Below are 12639 nucleotides of genomic sequence, written 5' to 3' on the forward strand. Positions count from 1 at the left end.
TAAACTATCATGGCTATTTAACTTAAACAAATAATTATACATGTACAATCAACAACATTTAGAACTTAGGTCTAATGTTTATTTTACATCGAATCTGATAAGATAATCGATTAGGTGTGCAAAATATAACTAAATGAAAAACTTCAGTTTACTTAATAGATTTGACAGTTTTAACACATCATTCATTGCGTTTACATGAGGATAAGAATTGCGATATTTTTCGGAAAACTAATTCCGATATCAAGTGTCATGTAAACACACAGTAAATACAAATATGTGTGTTTACATGCGTTTTCCAATAACACGTGCTTTATCAAAGTGTCAGGTCTTAAATTCAAAGATTACTATCCTATACCTCTATTCAGATTCCCCACAATGTGCAATCAGCCTTTCTAACAGCTCATCCTGTTCTATATTACCAGTTTCTTTTGCAGACATTATTTTAAATTATCACGTAATTTTAATGCTGGAAAACATGTGCTGCTTCAGTATGGGCTATTAAAAAAATACACACGGACAAATATTACTTGATCCCTAACTTATTATTATTATTATTTCTTTAAATTTCTCGGTGCTGTTTATTATGCTGTGCATATTCCGAAAGAGTGCGTTTACATGACAAGCAATGTGAAGCTAGCAACAATAAGCAACAGCAGCAACTTCCGGTAAAACTTACCTCCGCATCTCACTCCGGACGCGACGCCCCCCCCGCCAGTCTCTCGTTGCTTTCATACAGGCGGTTGTCTCTAACTCCTGGCAAACGGAAGAGCACAAAAATAGCAATATTTCAAATCTACGATAAATATCCGTAGGTAATTACATATTTTAAAACGACCTTTTATATTTTATATTTATATGATAATATATTATTTTCATTGTTTATTGTAATCTACATTAAATATATACTTTAAATTGAATTAATTGTACGTGATTATGTATATGCAATAAAAAATGCAGTACAATAAATATGATTTAATTAAATACATAAATTAAACTTTGTGTACATCACATTTATTTTATTATTTATTTCATTTTTATCCACCCATTTTTGCATTGTAATGCTACTAATAAAGAACTAACTTTTTCTGTACTTTATTAGCTATGGATGTTCATCAGCTGTATGGTAAACGGCACAAGACCAACGTGTGGCCGAGATCAGCAGTGACCAGCCTCTACCATAAGACAGCTTTCCCTGAGAATGCAGGAAGGAACTCAAAGGTTTGTAAAGAACGAGCATAATCTATCAATTCATTTATTTAGAAATTGTTTTTAAATAAAATGATCTGGCCATTTTGTGTTCTTTTTTTTTTTTGTTTTGATTTTTGGCGACTCGCATGTGAGCAGCCTGGTAGATGGTGACGTTCAGATGCCCGAAGGTGACCTGCTCTTTGGATACAGCAGCACTCTGTAAAGAGGTGCTGAACGAAACCCTGCCTGAAGAGCCTGACCTGGTGTGTCTTATTGCACCAGGGAACAACCTCTCGAACAACACCATCCAACAAGCAGGGAAGGAGTTTGCCAGCCTTATCCCTTCAGCCCAGGGCACATGGAATAAGGTCATAAATTGAACACTTTATTTTATTCATACTTTTTTTTTTTTTAAATAAATAAATACATTCATGCAATGTTATTATTCTGTTTTTAAAAGGTAGTGGTAATTGATTTTCCAAACCGGCTGACAGTGGAGTTCCCGTATCAAGACATGTTGCAACAAGAGTACCATCGAGTTGCAGCCAGCATGAATGTAAGGTATGTAGGAGCAATGTGAATATTTTGGACGTTTTAAATAACCCACACCAATTAGCAATTATGGTTATTATTGATAATTTTTTTTTTTTCTTCATGGCTTTGTTGTTTGGACCCAGCTACCCACTTTCTCTTGGTGGTTTATCGGTTCAATCACTAGATCATGCTTTTTTGTGACAGCTCTGATATTAGCATGATATTAGTACTGTCCATTAAAACCTGTTTAACTCTTCCTACAGGTACCTCTCCGCTGTAGATCACTTCCCTGCAAGGAGCTCTGACCTGTGGTGCCGTGACGGGGTGCATCTAAGTGATGACCATGGAATGCTCATCTTTGCCCAACTGATCTGGTGTGCAGCTTACTTTCAGCTGAACGTTCCACAGGGGATCAAGACCACCCTGCTGCACCCAGACGTGCATTCCGCAGAGTGACCCCACGGCTGGTGGTGAGAGGGACCAGCTGCACCACCACAGAGACGAGATCCTTACTCATGGGCTGAGGTGGCAAGAGGACACAGTAAGAAGATGTCGAATAGTAATTGCAGACGGTTCCACTCTGTAAGTATAACATACATTTTTTTTAATATTGTATTAACAAAGATTTATATCAGTTGAAATGTCGTTAATTATAATTAATCATTTTTACATACCACATGCTAAAATAAATTAATTGATTGGATTACTATATATATTTTATAATAAAAACATTAATGTTAACTTGTGTTTTTGTGATACAAAAGTTAAACTGCACACATTCATTTCATCGAAAAAAAATCCAATAAACAATAACAGGAAATATATTTTCTCATCCTTAAATTCTACAGCTTTTACATTTGTTGTGCTATTTGTTTTTCTTAGGTTTTTCATGGTAAATGCCATCAATAAAAATGCTTATCAGTAATATATTTTTATTGTCTTTTTTAATTAATTAAAAGTGTGTCTGATATAAATCTCACTTTAATTAAAGTGTGTTATAGCTATTTTTTGTTTTTACAAAAATGTGAATGACGGCAATGTTTGCCGCATCCTTGACGTAGATGTCGTGTGCTACCCTAAGGCTCTTGTTACACGAGTCAATGCGCCGGCAACATAAATTGCAGCAACTTGTTGCCTGTGACGTCACCGTGGGGGATTTGACCTGTTACACAATACAACTAACAGTTAACTCGCATTCGATAAAAATTGCCTTTAATCCAAGCAATATCCAATCATATTTAAGAACTACGTCACGTAGTTCTGGTTTTCAGGTCATATACTTACAAATACCAAGCATCAGTACAACTATTTAGTATTACTGTCATCTTGAAATAATTGAACTACTAATAATTATAACAATAAAGTAGTAACGTTTACAGAATAAAAGCAAATAAACCAAATATGTAAAACCCAATTTAACGTACAGTTCAATTAGAATAATTAAATCCACCTTCATTACAAAAAGCAGCATATATATATGCACATTATATATATATATATATATATATATATTATATATATATATATATATATATATATATATATACATACATACATATATATACATACATACATACATATATATATATATATATATATATATATATATATATATATATATATATGTATCAGTCATAATAAAAAAACGTCCTTTTATGGTTATATTATCACAGTGCTGCGGAGTAACGGTTTAAAAAAAGGTAACAAAATAACATAATATGGACATCGGTTTAGCAGAGTTACAGTAGCTACGTTTTTATTCCCCTATTATTATTATTATTATTATTATTGCTGTCTTTTTATACAAAGGTATTTTAAATATTAAGAAGGAAAGACCTGAACAAAGGTGCAGTTCGGGCGTAGTTAACGATAGTTGGACAAAGATTTTAAGTAGTTTTACAAACTTGTTAAAAGTAACTCTCCCGGCATTGGTTGTTATCAAAATAGTCCACTACCGAAATGACGATGCGTTGACCAACCTTCATAAAACTCTATGAGAAGTATTTCTTTCTCCTGAGTCCAGGTAATTGCGGCTTTCGTTTCCATTTCAAGTGTTGTTTTCGCTGTAGCAGACAGAATCACGTGACACACACCAGTGCTCTGATTGGATATTGCCTGGAACCTGTTGCTTGGAGTAGGATTGCTGTCCACTCAAGCAATCGCGTTGCCACGCAGTTGCCAGAACGTTGACAATACGTTGTCAGGGCTGGTACACGGGGCAATCCTCACGGGATTTGGTCGCAGGCGATAAAAGTTGCTAGTAAATTGACTCGTGTAACAAGGGCTTTAGGCATACAGGCCAGGTCAGAGAGAGGTGCCAGAGCAGGAGAGAGGGGAGAGAAAGGGAAAGCGGCAAAAGGGAAAGAGAAAGGAGAAAAAGATAAGTGTGACAGTTCAGAGAAAGACAGGTAGATGTGAAGGGACAGTAGCAGGTAACATGGCAAGGAGAGGCGAGTCAGGACGGACAGGAGGTGAGGCAGGAGGCAGAGAAGGTGAGGCAGGATGGGAGAGGAAGTGAGGTAGGAAGGAGTGAGGCAGGAAGGAGAGGTGTGGCAGCGCAGAGAGGAGGTGAGGCAGGAGGCAGAGAAGGTGAGGCAGGATGGAGAGGAAGTGAGGTAGGAAGGAGTGAGGCAGGAAGGAGAGGTGAGGCAGGACAAAGAGGAGGTGATGCAGGAGAGAGAGAAGGTGAGGCAGGAGAGAGAGGTGAGGCAAGGTGTCATGGTAAAACAAACTATAATTCTATTAATACTCCAGATTTTTGTTCTAGACTTTGTCTGAAACTAAAAGGAGGCAGTTGTATTAAACATAAGAAATGTAAAGGGAAGAAAAATAATTTGGATTACAAACAAATAGCAAATGCAATACATTACATAAAGGAAACTACTGATAGAGGCATAAATAACAAGGGATTTTAGCAATCATTAGCAAAATCTATGAATTGGTCACACACACGACCTGCAGCTTGCAGAAGGAGTCAGGTACTGCTGTCTAGAATATGGGAAGAAAACAGAAACAACATACACACACTTGTAGAGGAGGTGTGAATATTTTAAAATCAGAAAATAATGTAGACAATGTTAGTACACTAGTACATGTAGAAACTGATACAAATGTTTTATTTTATGAAGAAACTGAAGAGAAATGTCAAAGAAACCAAAAAGGTAAAAGAGAAATTTATAAAAAAGACTTTGATAGTGATGAACCAGTGTTAATATATATATATATATATATATATATATATATATATATATATATATATATATATATATATATATATATATAGTGTTTGTAAATCACCCAATAAAAGTAAAAGCCCAATGCTAGCTTGTGACATTTGTAACCAGTGGTACCATTTTGATTGCTTAGGTATTCCCTTAAACACAGATAGCAGCTCGGACTCATTTGGTTTTGTCTGTGGTTTAGAGACATGTCAGTTACAAGTAAATGCAGCACATACAGTACCCTTTAAAACTGACAGCACATAAGAAAAGGAATATTCATGATTGCAATCAAATTAAACAGAGTCACAATCTAGTTAAAGAATTAAGCTCTTCAAAAATAAGTAGAGGTGTACAAACAGAGGTAGAAGATAAAATAGAAAAATCTCTTTCCGGGGCATTTGATGTTGTTGAGTTAAACTCTTTTATGGCTGTACCAAGTTTTAAAAACAGTACAGCAACACAGGAATCAACCGATATGATCGCACTGACACTGATCTGGACAGCGAGCATAATGTTGTTGACTCTGAATTCGATTTTTCAGATGCAGATGAAAATGACCCAGATAACGCATTAATCAGTAAGGATACTTTCAATTGCATTTTATCAAATAAAGCAACATTTTCTGATTTTAAATGTTCGATTCCAGAAACTGCACATTTTACATTGCCAGCAGAAGTGTGGTTGAATTTAAAAAATAATAATAAAAAGGGAAGGTATTTCAAAAAATATACATGGGAAGGTTTATTTGAGAATAAAATCAGAGTCAAACCCCTATTGTGTCTTAATATTAAAAAACCACAGTTTCAGTACTGCACATAATAGAAGGACAAATAAACCTTATCTTCACATAAATGGATATTGCAAGCATAGATCGTGTAAAATGAACTTCACCATAACACTATCGCATCCTAAAACACTGCGTTTTAACATGCGGTGCAGGGGCACAGTATTGCACACTTCAGATGCCTTGAAAGCGAGACCATTCAGGGGTCCCGAGAGAAACAACCTGGCTGTATTAAATAGAACAGGGATTGGTTCAGATACCGCTGTCTTAAGAAAAATTAAATCAGAGTATCGTAGCAACACATTAACTGATAACGATAAAATAATAGCACTTACAATGCTAAAAAAAAAAAAAGGAGGATAGTGATGTAAGTAGCATGTGTTTTAAAGGCTTTGTACAAATTATACAAGCGGTCCCACTTAAAGTTATATGTTTTACTGAAGGGGGTATACAGTTATGGCATGAATTAACATGCAGTAGTACTGCTTTCTGGGATAAGAACATAAGAAAGTTTACAAACGAGAGGAGGCCATTCAGCCCATCTTGCTCGTTCGGTTGTTAGTAGCTTATTGATCCCAGAATCTCATCAAGCAGCTTCTTGAAGGATCCCAGGGTGTCAGCTTCAACAGCATTACTGGGGAGTTGGTTCCAGACCCTCACAATTCTCTGTGTAAAAAAGTGCCTCCTATTTTCTCTTCTGAATTTCCCTTTATCTAATCTCCATTTGTGACCCCTGGTCCTTGTTTCTTTTTTCAGGTCGAAAAAGTCCCCCGGGTTGACATTGTCTATACCTTTTAGAATTTTGAATGCATGAATCAGATCACCGGGTAGTCTTCTTTGTTCAAGACTGAATAGATTCAATTCTTTTAGCCTGTCTGCATACAACATGCTTTTTAAACCTGGGATAATTCTGGTTGCTCTTCTTTGCACTCTTTCTAGAGCAGCAATATCCTTTTTGTAAGGAGGTGACCAGAACTGAACACAGTATTCTAGGTGAGGTCTTACTAATGCATTGTAAAGTTTTAACATTACTTCCCTTGATTTAAATTCAACACTTCTCACAATATATCCGAGCATCTTGTTGGCTTTTATATAGCTTCCCCACATTGTCTAGATGAAGAAATTTCTGAGTCAACATAAACTCCTAGGTCATTTTCATAGTTCCCTTCTTCAATTTCAGTATCTCCCATATGATATTTATAATGCACATTTTTATTGCCTGCATGCAATACTTTACATTCTTCTCTATTAAATATCATTTGCCATGTGTCTGCCCAGTTCTGAATGCTGTCGAGATCATTTTGAATGACCTTTGCTGCTGCAACAGTGTTTGCCACTCCCCCTATTTTTGTGTTGTCTGCAAATTTAACGAGTTTGCTTACTATACCAGAATCTAAATCATTAATGTAGATTAGGAATAGCAGAGGACCTAATACTGATCCCTGTGGTACACCACTGGTTACCTCGCTCCATTTTGAGGTTTCTCCTCTATCAGTACTTTCTGTTTTCTACCTGTTAACCACTCCGTAATCCATGTGCATGCATTTCCTTGAATCCCTACTGCGTTCAGTTTGAGAATTAATCTTTTATGCGGGACTTTGTCAAAAGCTTTCTGGAAATCTAAATAGACCATGTCGTATGCTTTGTAGTTATCCATTTTCAATGTTGCATCCTCAAAAAAGTCAAGTAGGTTAGTTAGACCTGATCTCCCTTTCCTAAAACCATGCTGGCTGTCTCCCAGGATATTGTTACCATATAGGTAATTTTCCATTTTGGATTTTATTATAGTTTCCATAAGTTTACATATGATAGAAGTCAGGATTACTGGTCTGTAGTTACCTGGTTTGGTTTTGTCTCCCTTTTTGTGGATCCGTATTACATTTGCTATTCTCCAGTCTGTCGGTACAACCCCTGTGTCAAGAGACTGTTGCATGATCTTGGTTAGCGGTTTGTAAATAACTACTTTCATTTCTTTAAGTACTATTGGGAGGATCTCATCTGGCCCAGGGGATTTGTTTATTTTAAGAGCTCCTAGTCCCTTTAATACTTCTGCCTCTGTTATGCTAAAGTTATTTAAAATTGGATAGGAACAGGTCGACATGTGGGGCATGTTGTCCGTGTCCTCCTTTGTAAAAATCTGTGAAAAGTAATCATTTAATATATTTGCTATTTTTTTTTCTTCATCTATGATTTTGCCATTTGTGTCTCTTAAACATTTAACCTCCTCTTTGAATGTTCTCTTGCTGTTATAATATTGGAAAAACATTTTGGAATTGGTTTTAGCCCCCTTAGCAATATTGATTTCTATCTCTCTTGGCCTTTCTAACTTCCTTTTTGACTTGTGTTTGCAGTTCCAAGTACTCTTTCTGTGTGCTTTGTTTTTGGTCCCTTTTAAACGCTCTGTAAAGTGCCTTTTTTCGCTGAATATTTTTTTTAATTGATCTATTAAACCATTTTGGCCATTTTGTTTTAGATTTAGATTTGTCTACTTTTGGGATGTAATTGTTTTGCTCCTCTAGTACTACATTTTTAAAAAACAGCCATCCTTTTTCTGTGGACGTTTTCTCTATTTTACTCCAATCTACTATTAGTCTCTGTTTCATACCTTCGTAGTTTGCTTTTCTAAAATTGTAAACCTTAGCTTTAGTCATTACTTTTGGGGTTTTAAAAAATATTTTAAATGAGACCATGTTGTGGTCTGAGTTTGCCAATGGCTCTCTGACCTCTGTTTTAGTTATTCTGTCTTTGTTATTTGAAAAGACTAAGTCAAGGCATGCCTCCCCTCTAGTCGGTGCCTTGACAAATTGCGTTAGGAAGCAGTCATTTGTCATTTCCACCATTTCAATTTCGTCCGTCGTGCCCCCCATTGGGTTTTCCCATTTTATATGGGGGAAGTTGAAATCCCCCATTAGTATGGCTTCTCCTTTTCTACACGCATTTCTAATGTCATTGTACAACAGATTATTTTGCTCAGCGTCTGAATTTGGCGGTCTATAGCATGCTCCTATTATTATGCCCTTTGAATTTGTGTCCATTATTCTGACCCATATTGATTCTGCATTGTTTTCTTTGTCCTGATTTAACACCTGGGCTTCAAGACTATTTCTTATGTATAGCGCTACCCCTCCGCCTCTTCTGTCCTGCCTGTCTTTCCTATATAGTGTGTACCCACTAATATATTCGTCTCCATCACTCTCAGACAACCAAGTTTCTGTAACACCTATCACATCGTAGTTACTTGTTAGTGCAGTAGCTTCAGGTTCCAACATTTTGTTTCTGAGACTTCTAGCATTAAGATAAATACATTTAATAGTTGTCTTACCTGAGTTGATGGCCTTGTTTTGATGTGGACTCCCTTCTGTTTTTTTGTTTTCTCCCCCCTTCCTTTCTAGTTTAAATGCTTCTGGACCTCCTGAAGGATCCTTTCTCCGAGCAGATTGGTTCCCTTTCTGTTTAAGTGCAGTCCGTCCCACCTGTATAGATAGTCCTTGTTGTAGAAAGTGCTCCAATGTTCAAGAAAGGTGAAGCATTCCTGTGTCCACCACGATTTCAGCCATGCATTTTGATTTTGTATTTCCAGCTGTCCATATGGTCCTTTGCAAGGTGCCGGCAGTATCCCAGAGTTTTGGTCTTGTCTTTTAATTTCCTTCCTAGCTCTCTGAATTTGTTTTGCAGGGATCTTGGTCTGTCTCTTCCAATGTCGTTTGTACCGATGTGGACGACTACTACCGGGTCATCTGTTTGTTCTAGGAGCCTGTCCACGTTCTCAGTGATGTGCTTGACAGAGGCTCCTGGAAGGCAGCACACTGTTGTAGTAAGGGGGTCCAAACTGCAAACTGAACTTGCTGTGTTTCTCAATATGGAGTCCCCAACAATCATGACCTCCCTTCTTGTTGCTGCCTGGTCAGCACTGTTTATAGGGTCCTGGATGTTGTTCCTTTCGTTCTCTTGATGTTTGTTTTGGTCATCTAAATGTTGAAGTGGCTCAAATTTGTTGGATGTCTGGATTTCTGGTGGTTGTGTTTGACAAAGTTTCTTTTTTTCCCTGCTTCTGCCTATCTGATCCCAGCTGTTTCGACTCTCTTCCATCTCCCTGTTGGCTTTCAGTCTGCTAAGGGTGCAGAATTCCATGAATTCTGGGTGTGTCAGCTCCTCAAGGTCCTGTTGCTGTCTCATTTCCTCCAGCTCCTTTTCTAGCAGGCTTACTGGTTGAAGCAAGTCCTGGACCGTGCGGCACTTTACACAAACTTGATTGAGCTCTGCTGGGTTTTCTCGGATTTCCCACATCATGCAGTTGTCACAGATTATTGGCTTGAAGACAATTTTTTTTTTTTTTTTTAGTTTAGCTTCTGCAGCTTTCAACCTGCTTCTAACTGCGTTGTACTTGTCCACTCGTACTTCTCCCACAATGTCGCTTCCACACGCTGTCGCTGGAAAGACTGCCTGCCTTTTGTTTGTTTGTGCTGCGGGCTCCGCCCCGCGTCTCAGAATGCCGCGGGATTTGAATCGGCTGCTCCGAGTTTCAGCTTGTTATCAGAAAAATATACGCAGCTGTAAGGCTTTAAGCTGCAATGTTTTCTGATTAAAGCAACTCCAGATTTAATTTAAAGATGCAATTCCTCCTTTTTTTCTTTTTTCAGGTAAAAAAAGTCCCCTGGGTCGACATTGTCTATACCTTTTAGGATTTTGAATGTTTGAATCAGATCGCCGCGTAGTCTGCTTTGTTCAAGTCTGAATAGATTCAATACTTTTAGCCTGTCTGTATACGACATGCCTTTTAAACCCGGGATAATTCTGGTTGCTCTTCTTTGCACTCTTTCTAGAGCAGCAATATTCTTTTTGTAGCAAGGTGACCAGAACTGAACACAATATTCTAGGTGAGGTCTTACTAATACATTGTAAAGTTTTAACATTACTTCCCTTGATTTAAATTCTACACTTCTCACAATATCTCCGAGCATCTTGTTGGCCTTTTTTTATAGCTTCCCCACATTGTCTAGATGAAGACATTACTGAGTCAACATAAACTCCTAGCTCTTTTTCATAGTTTCCTTCAATTTCAGTATCTCCCATATGGTATTTATAATGCACATTTTTTTTGAGTGCATGCAATACTTTACACTTTTCTCTATTAAATGCGTCTGCCCAGTTCTGAATGCTGTCTAGATCATTTTGAATGACCTTTGCTGCTGCAAGTGTTTGCCACCCCTCCTATTTTTGTGTCGTCTGCAAATTTATCAAGTTTGCTTATTATACCAGAATCTAAATCATTAATGTAGATTAGGAATAGCAGAGGACCTACTACTGATCCCTGTGGTACACCACTGGTTACCTCGCTCCATTTCGAGGTTTCTCCTCTAATCAGTACTTTCTGTTTTCTACATGTTAACCATTCCCTAATCCATGTGCATGCATTTCCTTGAATCCCTACTGCGTTCAGTTTGAGAATTAATCTTTTACGCGGGACTTTGTCAAAAGCTTTCTGGAAATTAAATAAACCATGTCGTATGTTTTGCAATGTTGCATCCTCAAAAAAATCAAGCAATTTATCTTGTGTAACTCAGTATGGGTAATTTTGTACCACAGAACATAAAACATTTCAGACCAATAAATAAAATCTACAATTGGCATCTTTTTTCGATCATTTATCTATCTGAAACACTTCTCATTCAATAACTTTTTTATTTCATTAATTGTTTTGGTAATTTTAATTTTATTATTCTTTTTGTACATGAAATAAAAATACAAAAAAAGACACTACACACCCCATCTGCACCTGCTCTAAACTCATCCAAAAAGAGTCTGGAAAGAAACAAGAAAAGTAGTTTTTGAATTAACTTTCTTTTAGCCTCCTCTCCTCTTTCAAAAACTCCAATTCTCCATTCACTTCCTCCCTCATCATTGTAGTTTTACAAGACAAAGAGAATCTGCCATTTTACGTCACATTGTTTCTAAGTGTTGGGTGGCTGCCTCTAATCATGAAACAGCCCAACCCCATCGCCAATAATTTAAGCCCAGTAACCAGGACCGGAAGACATACAGTGTGGAAATGAACCCAAGAGACAGGGAAGGAGACACTTCTTCCCACAGTGGTGAGGGGATGGAATGGGTTACCAACTCGCGTGGTTGATGTGGACTCACCGGGATCCTTTAAGACTAGATTTGACAAAGTTGAGATCAATCAGCTACGAAGAACCAGACGAGCACCGATGGGCTGAATGGCCTCCTCTCGTTTGTGATTTTTTCTGAAGTTGAGATTTCATTCTCTGCACTTTGCTGTGTCAGGGGTCTGTTATACAAATAGTGCAAGACAACGAAACACACTCAACAGGATTAGAAGCATCCACCCAACACTTGAACATACAAGAGACATCCCACACACCACGAATTAGCTTTTATAAAACTGAGTTACAGGGAGAGGGGAGTAAGTAATACAAATAGTGCAAGAGAGAAAACACTCGCTCAACATTAGAGATTAGAGGAAGACACTCACACTTAAAAACAAGTAGGATTGTTAGCTTACGTTTAACTTCCCAAACGTTTAGAAAGTCCCGAGGTTTTCAAATCTATTCCCTTTTAAGAGCTTCAAACCCCTTTTCACTGCTTTCCCCATCAATGTATAGTTCTGGGAGGCTCAGTTCATTTTAACAGGTCCTGTTACTGCTACACAATTACCAGAGATACTAAAAATCCCAATGAAGAGACAAAGACTTCTAATAGACACATTTGCTATTTAAGTGTCTTAGTATTTCTTGTATCTCATTGTAAGGTGAGGTGAATTTCATATTCCTCTGGATTCACCGAACGGGGGGGGGGGGGGGGGGTACTACTTTACTACACACCGATGAGGGAAGCAGTGAAAGGGGAACAGACTATGAAAAACCTTAAACACATCTCTTAATCTTTTCCCCC

The sequence above is a fragment of the Acipenser ruthenus genome, chromosome 60 (genome assembly GCF_902713425.1).
Source record: "Acipenser ruthenus chromosome 60, fAciRut3.2 maternal haplotype, whole genome shotgun sequence".
Taxonomy (NCBI): Eukaryota; Metazoa; Chordata; class Actinopteri; order Acipenseriformes; family Acipenseridae; genus Acipenser; species Acipenser ruthenus.